Here is an 11,472-nt window from a genome sequence, read left to right on the forward strand (position 1 = left end):
TAACACCTTGTCTGATATATGATTTGCAAATATTTTCTCTCAGTTGATGAGTTGTCTTTTCATTTCATTGATGATTTCCTTTGCTGTGCAGAAGCTTTTCAGTGTGATGTAGTCCCATTTGTTTTTTTTTTTTTTTACTTCCTTGGCCTAAGTAGACATGGTACTTGAAAAGATGCTGCCAAGACCAATGTCAAAGAGTGTACTGCCTATATTTTCTTCCAGAAGTTTTATGGTTTCAGGTATTACATTCAAGTCTTTAATCCATTTTGAGTTGATTTTTGTGTATGGTGTAAGATAATGGTGTACCTTCTTTCTTTTGCACATGGTGGTACAGTTTTCCTAACACCATTTATTGAAGAGAATTTCCTTTCTCCATTCCATGTTCTTGGCTCCTTTGTTGAAGATTAGCTGTCCACAGGTGTATGGTTTTATTTCTGAGTTTTAAATTCTATTCCATTGATCTCTGTGTCTGCTTATCTGTCAGTATCATGCTGTTTTGATTACTATAGCTTTGTAGTATATTTTTAAATCAGGGATTGTGATTCCTCTAGCTTTGTTCTTTTTTCTCAGGATTTCTTTGTCTCTTCAGGGTCTTTTGTTGTTCCATATAAATTTTAGGATTCTTTGCTTTATTTCTGTGAAGAATGTCATTGGGTTTCTGATTGGAATTGCACTGAATCTATAGATTACTTTGGGTGATAGGACGTTTTAACTATGTTTATTCTTCCAATCCATGAGCATGGAATATGTTTCCATTTGTGTACATCTTTGATTTCTTTCAATAACATCTTATAGTTTTCAGTGTATAGGTCTTTCACTTCTTTGAGTAAATTTACTCCTAGATATTTTATTCTTTTGGGTGCAATTGTAAATGGGATTGTATTCTTGAATTCTCTTTATTCTAGTTTATAGTTAGTGTATAGAAATGCAACTGATTTTTGTATGCTGACTTTGTATCCTGCAACTTTACTGTATGCATTGATTATTTCTGATGGTTTTTTGGTGAATTCTTTAGGGTTTTCTATATAGAGAATCACGTCATCTCCAAGTAGGGAGAGTTTCACTTCTTCCTTTACAATTTGGATCACTTTTATTTCTTTTTCTTGCCTAATTGCTATGGCTAAAATTTCCAGTACTATGTTGAATAAGAGTGGTGACAGTAGGCATCCTTATTTTGTTCCTGTTCTCAGAAGAATAGCTTTCAATTTTTCTCTGTTGAGAATGATATTAGCTGTGGATTTGTCATATATAGCCTTTATTATGTTGGGGTACATTCCTTCTATATTCATTTTATTGAGGGTTGTTATATGGTTGTTAGATCTTGTCAAATGCTTTCTCTGCATCTATTGAGATGATCATATGATTTTCATTCTTCATTTTGTTAATGTGGTTTATCACAGTGATTGCTTTGTGGATGTTGAACCATCCCTGTATCCCTGGAATAAATCCCACTTGATCATGGTGTATGATCTGTTAATGTATCATTGTATTTGCTTTGCTATCTTGTTGAGGATTTTTGCATCTATATTCATCAGTGATATTGACCTATAATTTTCCTTTTTTGTTTTGTCCTTGTCTAGTTTTGGTATCAGGGTAATGTTGGCCTCTTAGAGTGAGTTAGGAAACTTCACATCCTCTTCAATATTTCAGAATAGTTTGAGAAGGATAGGTATTGAATCTTTGAATGTTTGGTAGAATTCACTAGAGAAGCTATCTGGTCCTGGACTTTTGTTTTTTGAGAGCTTTTCGATTACTGTTTCAATCTCTTTATTTGTGTTTGGTCTATTGAGATTCTCCATTTCTTCTTGATTCAGTTTTGAGAGTTGTATGATTCTAAGAATTTATCCATTTCTTCTAGGCTATCCAATTTGTTGACATATAGGTTTTCATAGTATTCTCTTATAATCCTTTGTGTTTTTGTGGTGTCTGTTGTAATTTTTACTTTTTCATTTCAAATTTTATTTATTTGAGTCTTCTCTCTTTCTTTCTTAGTGTATCTGGCTAAAGGTTTGTCAATGTCCTTTATCTTCTCAAAGAACCAGCTCTTAGTTCCATTGATCCTTTCTATTTTTTTTAGTCTCTATTTTCTTTATTTCTGCTATGATTATTATTATCTTCCATCTACTAACTTTGACCTCTGTTTGTTCTTTCTTTTTCTAAGTCTTTTAGGTATAGAGTAAGCTTATTGACTTGGGATTTTTCTTGTTTGTTGAGGTAGGCCTGTATTGCTATAAATTTCCCTCTTAGTACCACTTTTACTGCATCCCATAAGAGTTGCTATGTTGTGTTTTCAATTTCATTTGTCTCTAGGTACTTTTTGATTTCTCCTTTGATTTTTTTCATTGATCCAATAATTGTTCAGTAGCATCTTGCTTAGTCTCCACATATTTGTGACTTTCCTAGCTTTTTTCTTGTAGTTAATTTCTAGTTTCATAGCATTGTGGTTGGAAACGATGCTTGAGATGATTTCTGTCTTCTTAAATTGACTGATACTTGCTTTGTTTCCCAACATAAAGCCTACCTTTGAGGATGTTCCATGTGCACTTGAGAAGAATGTGTATTCTGCTGTTTTGGGGTGGAATGTTTTATATATATCTATTAAGTCCATCGGGTCTAGTGTTTCACTTAAGGCCACTCTTTCCTTGTAGACTTTCTATCTGGATGATCTATCTACTGATGTAAGTAGGGTGTTGAAGTCCCCTATTATTATCGTGTTGCTGTAAATTTCTCCCTTTAGGTATGTTAATAGTTGCTTTCTATACTTTGGTGTTCCTATGTTATGTGCATATATATTAATAAGTGTTATGTCTTCTTGGTGGAATATTCCTTTTATCATTATATGATATCCATCTTTTTTTATCTTGAAGTCTTCTTTGTCTGATATAAGAATGGCTATGCCCACTTTCTTTTACTGGTCAGTTGCTTGGAGTGTAATCTTCCATCCCTTCACTCTGAGCCTATGTTTGTCTTTAGGGCTGAGATATGTTTCCAGGTGGCAGCATATTGTTGGGTCTTCTTTTTAAATCCATCCAGCCACTCTGTGTCTTTTGATTGGTGAACTCAATCCATTTACATTTAGAGTGATTATTGATATATGAGGGCTTAATACTGCCATTTTATCTTTTATTTTCCGGTTATTCTGTATTTCCATTATTTCTTTTTCCTTGTATTTCTGTCTGCCATTTCAGTTTTGTGGTTTTCTGTGATACTTTTCTCAATTTTTCCTTTGTTTATGCTTTTTGCCTCTGCTCTGATTTTATGTTTTGTGGTTACCATGAGGTTTGTATAAAAGATCCCATAGATGAGATAGTCCTTTTTCTGATAGCCACTTATCTCTGTTAGCCTATGCAAGTTCCGTCCTCTTCCTTTTCTCTTGCTATGTTTTTGTTGTCACAAATTCTTCTTTTTTTGCATTACAGGTTTGTGAACTAATTATATGATTATAGTTATTTTTGATGCTTTCCTTCCCTTTATCTTTTATGTTATAGTTAGGTGTTTATGAACCTAGTCTGATATAGAGCTGAAGTTTTCTGATTCTGTCTGTCCATTTGTCTCCTTGCTCAAGGTTTTGTCAACCTTTGCTTTTTAGTTTCAGATTGGGGGCTCCTTTCATTGTTTCTTGTAAGGCAGCTCTAGTGATGACGAATTACCTCAGCATTTGTTTGTTTGGGAAAGCTTTTATTTCTCAGTAATATCTGAAAGATTATTTTCCTGGGTAGAGTATTCTTGGCTTATAGCTTTTATCTTTCAGTATTTTGAATATATCATTCCACTCTCTCCTAGTCTGCAAGGTTCCTGCTGAGAAATCTACTAAAAACTTGATAGGGGTTCCTTTGTAAGTTATTTTCTTCTATCTTGCTGCCCTTAATATTTTTTCTTTGTCATTGAATTTTGACAGTTTTAATATTATATGCCTTGAGGGCATCTTTTTGCTTTAAGGTAATTAGAAGTTCTATTAGTCTTATACACTTGCATGTCCAGTTCCTTCCCCAGGTTTGGGAAGTTCTCAGCTATTATTTCTTTGAATAAGCTCTCTGCTCCTTTCTCACTCTCATCTCTCTCTGTGATACCTTTGATGGTTACATTACTTTTCCTAATTGAGTCAGATATTTCTTGAAGAATTGCTTCATTTTTTAAAAATCTTAGTTCCCTCTCCTCCATCTGATTCATTTGTAGGTTTCTATCCTTGAGTTCACTAATTCTCTCCTCCATATAGTCTGATCTATTTTTAATGCTTTCTACATTATTTTTCATTTCACTTGCTGTGTTTTTCATCTCCTGAATTTCTGTTTGTTTGGTTTTTTTAGAGTTTCAATCTCCTTGGTGAAGTACTCCTGTTCATTTATTTTGTTCCCAAGTTCATTGAACTGCCTTTCTGAGTTTTCTTGTAACTCATTGAGTTTCTTTACAACAGCTATTTTGAATTCTCTGTCAGTCAGATGGTAATCTTCTGTGACTTCAAGTTTTGTTTCTAGAGAGCTGTCCTTCTCCTTTGTTCTGCCATGTTACTATAGTTCTTTATGGTGTTTGATGAATTGGTGGTAAAAAATGCCAGCACATTTGTAGTAGTAACCACCTTTCTTATTTGGGTACAGTTTTGGTTACTTTCATTCTGCACTGCTTCTGGCTGTATTTGAGAGCCTACACTTTCCGCTATCCACTGCTTCTGCCAGGGGTGTTGCCAGTGCCCTCCTTGTGCTGCTCGTGCCTCTGGGGTTGCTGGTGTCTTCACTTTAGTCTCAAGTGTCACCACCACGGTCACCAGGCTGCAAGCACTTCTACTGCTTCCATGGTTGCCTGGGTCTCATGTTCCTCCAGTGGCCTTCCATGGGCTCTCCAAGGCTTGGATGCTGCTGCCCCATGCACCAGTTGTGCTGCTGTTCTTGGGTTGTCTGGGAGTGCTGGTTGCACCACAGCCAGGGGTACTGGGTTCACAGATGTCACTGTTGCTGCTGGGGACCCAAAGATCAGGGGATGGTGCACAGCCCTGGCTGCTAATGGAGCTGGTGTTCAGGATGCAGGCACTGGGGGCTGAGCCAACAGTTTTGCTGTGGTTCCTGAAGCCTCTGGTCACAGGTTCCACCAGGAGCTAAGCAGGTTGGGGTTTTTGTTGTTGCTTGCTGTGCAACCTCTGGTCTCTAGTGCTAGCCAGTGTACTTTTTAAAACTCAGGTCAGAGCACCCCATTCCAGCCAGGAAAATCCAAGTTTTGTATATGATCCCCACTATTGGAAGGACCTGGCCACTGCTGAAGGGTGGGAGGGGATGCACACACTGGATCTGCTGGTAGATGTTCAGGGAGCAATCTCATCCTTCCTCTCTGCTTCCATTCATAGGCATGCAGGCTAAGTCCTCTGGGAGACAGGCAGGGAGTGCTCTGATCCATATTCACCACTGCCAGACCACTCAAGGAAGCCATGACTGTTTTCTCACAGGTGTGTGGGCCAGTATGGGGATCTATGCTCTGGATTGCTACTGCTGGAGGAGGGTGAGGTAGGGGCTGCTCCCCTAGTTCCACTACCTCCTGGGGGTCCAGTCAACCCGCTTTCAGTTGTATAGATGCCTGGATCTCTTATGCATCCTGTTGTACTGTGTAGGGAACCCTCTGTTGGTCAATGGATGTCTGACTGGTTGTAACTTAGAGGAGAAAGACAAAGGGAACAGCTCACTCCTCCATGATGCTGACTTCACTCTCCCCATTTTTTTAAATAATTCTATAGTATTGTATTTTGTGGGAAAACCTTAGTTTATTCAATTAGTCTCCTACACATGAGCAATGAGGTTGTTTCTAATATTTTGATGAGACAAAAGTCCACCATGAATAAGCTTGTGCATATATTATTGGTTTATTGAGATCTAGCCTTAGGATAAATTCATGGTAGCTGGATTGCTGAGTCAAATGAGAAATACATAATTCATAGCTTGATTTTTTACAAATTAACTTAAGGTTGTATTGTGTTCGTTGAATCTGAAGATTAATGTTCTTAATTTTTTCCTGAAAAGTATTAGCCATTATTTCTTCAAATACTGCCTCTGCTTGTTCTTGACTCTATAGTTTCTTGGAGTTTCCTAATACTACAACAGCTTTTTTCCCCACACTTTCTAGTTTTTTATCATTTTGTACTGTATTTTAAATAAATTCATTAAATAAATAATCTTCCAATTTAATAATGTTCTTTCAATTGTGTCGATTCTGTACTCTCTCTTTATATACATATACATACATATATACATATATACATATATATCATCTATTATAATTTTTACCAGTGGCTATCCTTTTCATTTTCTAATTTTCTAATTGATGTATTTTCATATCTAATAATATCTGTCTCTTGCTTCATAACCTCTTGTTTTGATTGTATGTTTTTCATCTCTTTCAGGTTCTTAAAATATGTATTTTAAAATTATTTACAAGTGTCTCTAATATTTTCACTTCCTAAGACAAAAGTTCTTCCATTTAATGAGTATTTTAGCTGTTTTCCATTGTTAGCTTCCTCCTGTTCTTTGAAATACTACCTGTTGTAGCTACTTCTGAGTAGAATATTTCTGGTTATTTACTTTCTCTCCTTGTTCTCACCCATCCTTGTCTGACAGTTCTGACACCATGTCACTCAAGTCCTTTGGGTTTCCAGTACCAAAAATGTCTTATGCTGCCAAATGAGAGCTTTTATCATATGAAGATATTGTAGAACCCATCTTTGCACCAGCATGCAGCAAATCACACAACTTCTCTAAGATTCTTTTTGTCATCTATAGAATGTGAGCATCAACAGCATACATTGCATGGGATTGTTGTGAAGATTCACTTTGTTAATATATACAAAGAACTTAGTGCTTGGACATAGGAAGCACTATATAGGCACTCACTATTATTATCATAATCTTTCTTTTTAAAGTTGGCACTTTAGCTAACAACTGTTGCCAATCTTCCTTTTTTTCCTTCATCTTCTCCCCAAAGCCCTCCAGTACATAGTTGTATATTCTAGTTGTGAATGCCTCTAGTTGTGTTATGTGGGATGCTGCCTCAGCATGGCCTGACAAGCAGTGCCATATCTGTACCCAGGATCCGAACCAGCAAAGCCCTGGGCCACTGGAGTGGAGCACGTGAATTTAACCACTTGGCCATGGGGCCAGCCCCTATTATCATAATCTTTATCACAATCACTGGTATATTGCTAAGATATAGCAAATATTTTGCAAGTGGGTGTTATGGTTATTATTTTGATTCTTTGGATGTCTGGTATCTTATAACTTCCAAGTCATGTTTCTATGCCTTTTAAAATTCCTGTTACTGCATACCCTCTCTGTTCCTCTATGAATATTCCCAATGACATAGATTAGGTAGTTTCAGGGGACTCACACCAGGACATTGCTCCCTTCCATAAGTAAATCTCTGGCTCCAGAAATGGGACAATATTCTTGATTCTACTGAATTAAAATCCCCTTTCCCTCTAAGCCAGCATTAAGTCAGGATCTATGATAAGCTGATGAAAGATGCAAATGAAGAGTAGGCAATGATAGTTAGAGATGGATTCTTTGTTGGCTTCATATATCTTGAAGTAATGACTTCCAGTGTCTGGTATATAATTAGAATTCAATACAGTCATGCACTGCATAACAATGTTTAGGTCAATGACAAACTGCATATAAGATGGTGGTTCCATAAGATTAGTACCATATAGCCAAGAGGTGTAGTAGGCTACACCACCTAGGTTTATATCAGTAGACTCTATGATGTTTGCATAACAACTAAATTGCCTAACAATGCATTGCTCAGAATATATCCCTGTCATTAAGTGACGCATGACTGTATAATTTTCTGTCAAGACAAGTAGCGGGAATCAGAAGATTAAAAGTCCAGAACTAGGGGCTGGCCAGGTGACATAGTAGTTAAGTTCATGTGCCCCTCTTCAGTGGCCTGAAGTTCATGGGTTCAGACCCCAGGTGCAGACTTACACTGCTCATCCAGCCATGCTGGGGTGGCATCCCACATACAAAATAGAGGAAGATTGGCACGGATGTTAGCTGAGGGCCAATCTTGCTCAAGCAAAAAGAGAGGAAGATTCGCAACAGAGGTTAGCTCAGGGCCAATCTTCCTCACCAAAAACAAAAACAAAAACAAAAAACTCCAGAACTAAATACCTAGCCTTACTAATGTTAAGCTGAGAAAACACTCTGATGAAGTACTGTATATCAAAGAACGAGGGTAATAGTTAAAATACTAAGACTTGAAGTCAGTCTTCAGGGTTCATATTAAAGTCTTCTACCTCTCTATGTCTGTATTTTCTCATGAGTAAAATGGAAATGATAATAATATGGTTATTTTGAGTTAAAACATGCAAAGCACTTGAGAAAGTAGCCAATATAAACTAACTCAATAGTTACTGACCATTATCTTACTGTGGATTTTTGGCCAAGGGAGGGTCTTGAGGAAAATGTAGAGGTTGGAAGAGGGATTACAAGGATAATGATCTCATTGATAAGAAATAAAACATGTCATATTATTTCTGTTGTGATAAAGATCATGAAGTCTCAAATGGGTGTATAAGATGAGGAATTGGCTGCGCACAGTGTGGCTTTTACAGTATGTGAGAAAGGTTTATCCCAGCCACAAGGAGGTTGAGGGGAGGTGGCTATTAACTCAAGCAGCTCACATCCGGTTAGCTCTGGAATTTTCGTCTTCATCCCCACTTTCTTTCCTTTTCTGAGGTTGTCCCTCAAGGTCTAAAGTTGGAAACTTCTCACGTGCTAAGGCCCTGTTTCTTCTTCCCAAGCCATAAAAATGATCATGGCCCAGGAGTAGCAGATGGTGTGAGGAAAAGAGGAGCTATTGAAATCAGTGACCGATGGGGAGATTGCAAAAGATACAGGTGGAAAATTCCCTGTCCATCTCTTTTGAGGATGAATCACACAACTCCTCCTCTTGGTTACAATCTCATTGGGAGCTGTGTTTCCTCAACTCTTCTTTAAATTTATGGCATGGAGAAATTTGTCAACTATTTATAAATGCCTATTTTCTATGCAACTGAATCCCTTCGACAGAATATATCTGATAGACTGTAACTTTTAATATGCAATTTGCATATCTCCACAGGAAAATTGAATGATCTTAGGGTCCTATATTTTTAGTGCTTCTAAAATTTTCAGCATCAGAATTTAGTTTGGCTTGTTCAACCATCAGTTCATTTTCCAGCTAGAAGATATTAAGTGGGGGAGATTATGTATTAATCAGTATCACAACATTGTATGTGAAGAAGTGCCATGAGGAATGCTTAAAAGGAGTTAAGCTTAAATAATTCCCTAATTTGTAGGCTGATTTTAAAGTTTCCAATTCTAAGATGTCAAAAGCGTCAAGTACTTTATATGATACAGGTCCCACATCCTCATTCAAATGTAAGCACATGCTTACATTCTAGGGCCAAATGTAAATAATTTTGGATTGCCCACTGAAACAGGTTGATGAAGCTTTTTAAGCTTTCATGCTGTTGATAATGCTTTTAGAGTTAAGTATCCCTCCTATAAATATTCTGAAGCCCAGATTGTGTTTCTGGAATTAAATAACCAAAACGACACCCAAACAAATTTGAAAATGCCTCTAATAGCCACCAAAGGTTCATGTTGAAAAATTGGAGTTAAGTATTTCCTATTCAAGAAGGAGAACCAAAACAATTTCTTTTGGCAGATTTAGCTTTAGCTCATCAACTGGAGAACCTGATGTCTTTGCCAAAGAAATATGCAAATATCTGTTTGATTAAATAAGATGAAAACTTTATTGCTGAGATATGGCTTTTCTTCCCATTTCCAACTTCATTCATTTCACACCCACTGAACCAAACTGAACTAAGGCCTCCGTGACTTTCAATAGGGTAGCAACACTCTGCTTCTAAACAAGCCCTCCTAGTGTTGTGAGTTCTCCATGAGTTCAAGATAGTATCAATGGGTGGACCTTCTCTCTTTCTCTGGTATGCATGTTGGGGTGGCAGGGTTGGGCATGCATATGTGCAGAGGGAGACTACTTATGACAAACAAGAAAAATCTATCCTGTCAAAACCGCATGGGCCGCTGCTTTATCACCATGATTACACCGAGGTTTTACTTTAGAGAAGCCTAGATTTTAAATTGAAAGTCAAATATAATTTACTACAAGAAGCATGAAGTGAGTGACTAGAAACTGCTAGCAAGGCCCAGCATGGCAAATCAGTATCTCCGTGATGACGAGCCCTAGCAGGTGCTGGCGCACGGGGCCTCAGTGCGGGCGGCAGAAGTAGACTGGAGGCCCAGGGTTGGTGCAAGGGCCACGTATTCTGGATTGGTTCAAATGGTATGACAGCTAAAACCAGGCAGGCACCATTCAGTTCTTTTGTTGTTGGGAGACAGCAGCATTATTTTCACTCCTGTGTCAAATCAAATGGGGCAGCTGAAGAGAAATCAAGTTCATGTTGAGAGACAGCGCTTTAGGGATGTGAGCTAATATTTACGGAGTGCTCAACTTGTGCCTGGAGCTGTGATTGGTACTTTACACATATATTTTCTTATTTGATACTCATGATGGATTTTATTATCCACATTTGGAAATAAGGAAACTGAAACTTTGAGAAACTAAGTGACTCTCAGAAGGCCACACATTTAGAGCAAAGTGAGGGAAATTAACTTTCATGAAGCATCTTCCACATGGTTCTGTGTTGTCTTCTGTGCCTGGTACAGGCATATATGATATCCAGAAGTTGGTATTAGGGCCATATTTTGTAGAGGAAACAACTGAGTCTCAGAGAAGATAAATTGACTAACCCAAGTGAAAGACGCTAGTCACTGGCAGAAATAGGCTTTCAACTCAACTTTGCCTGCTATGGAAGCTCTCGGTCCTTCTATTCCTGTCTTATGTTTAAGAAGGTGACTTAGTAAGCTGAGGATGAACTGATTCTCAGAGAGCATTCTACACGTTCAAAGCTATCCTAGGAACCTCTGTTTTCTCTCCTACGATGACTTGCTGCTAGATCTTTTCTGCTCCTTGTTTAGGACTGCCTCTCTTGCTGCATCAGGCATTTATAGCATGCTTGATTTGATCCGAATATATATAGGAATGAAATCTATAGCAAAGGCTATTAAATTTTCCCTCAGGCCACCTCGGAAGGCAGGCTGAAGCACTATTCTGCCAGTGTTTGCTCACTCACTGACCACCTCCAATCCCTGCCAGCAGCCCACAAATTGGATGGCTTGAATGCCTAGCATTCACCTACTTGATGTTCAAAGAGGATTTGCAGTCACATGACCAATGCTTTAGAGGTGGGGTGTGGAGTTGCCCTGGCCCTTTGAAAGGCTTGGTTTCCTGTCAGTAAGGATGACGTTCCTATCTGGGAACGTTGCACATAAACACAAATCCTGTCTAATTTTGTTCGCATCTCAGTGGGATTTGTCCTAGTGCTGAGAGCCACAGGTTTATGCTTCACCCGTGGTTGCCAATACTTCAGTA

This window comes from Equus przewalskii, chromosome 16, assembly GCF_037783145.1.
Source record: "Equus przewalskii isolate Varuska chromosome 16, EquPr2, whole genome shotgun sequence".
Classification (NCBI taxonomy): Eukaryota; Metazoa; Chordata; class Mammalia; order Perissodactyla; family Equidae; genus Equus; species Equus przewalskii.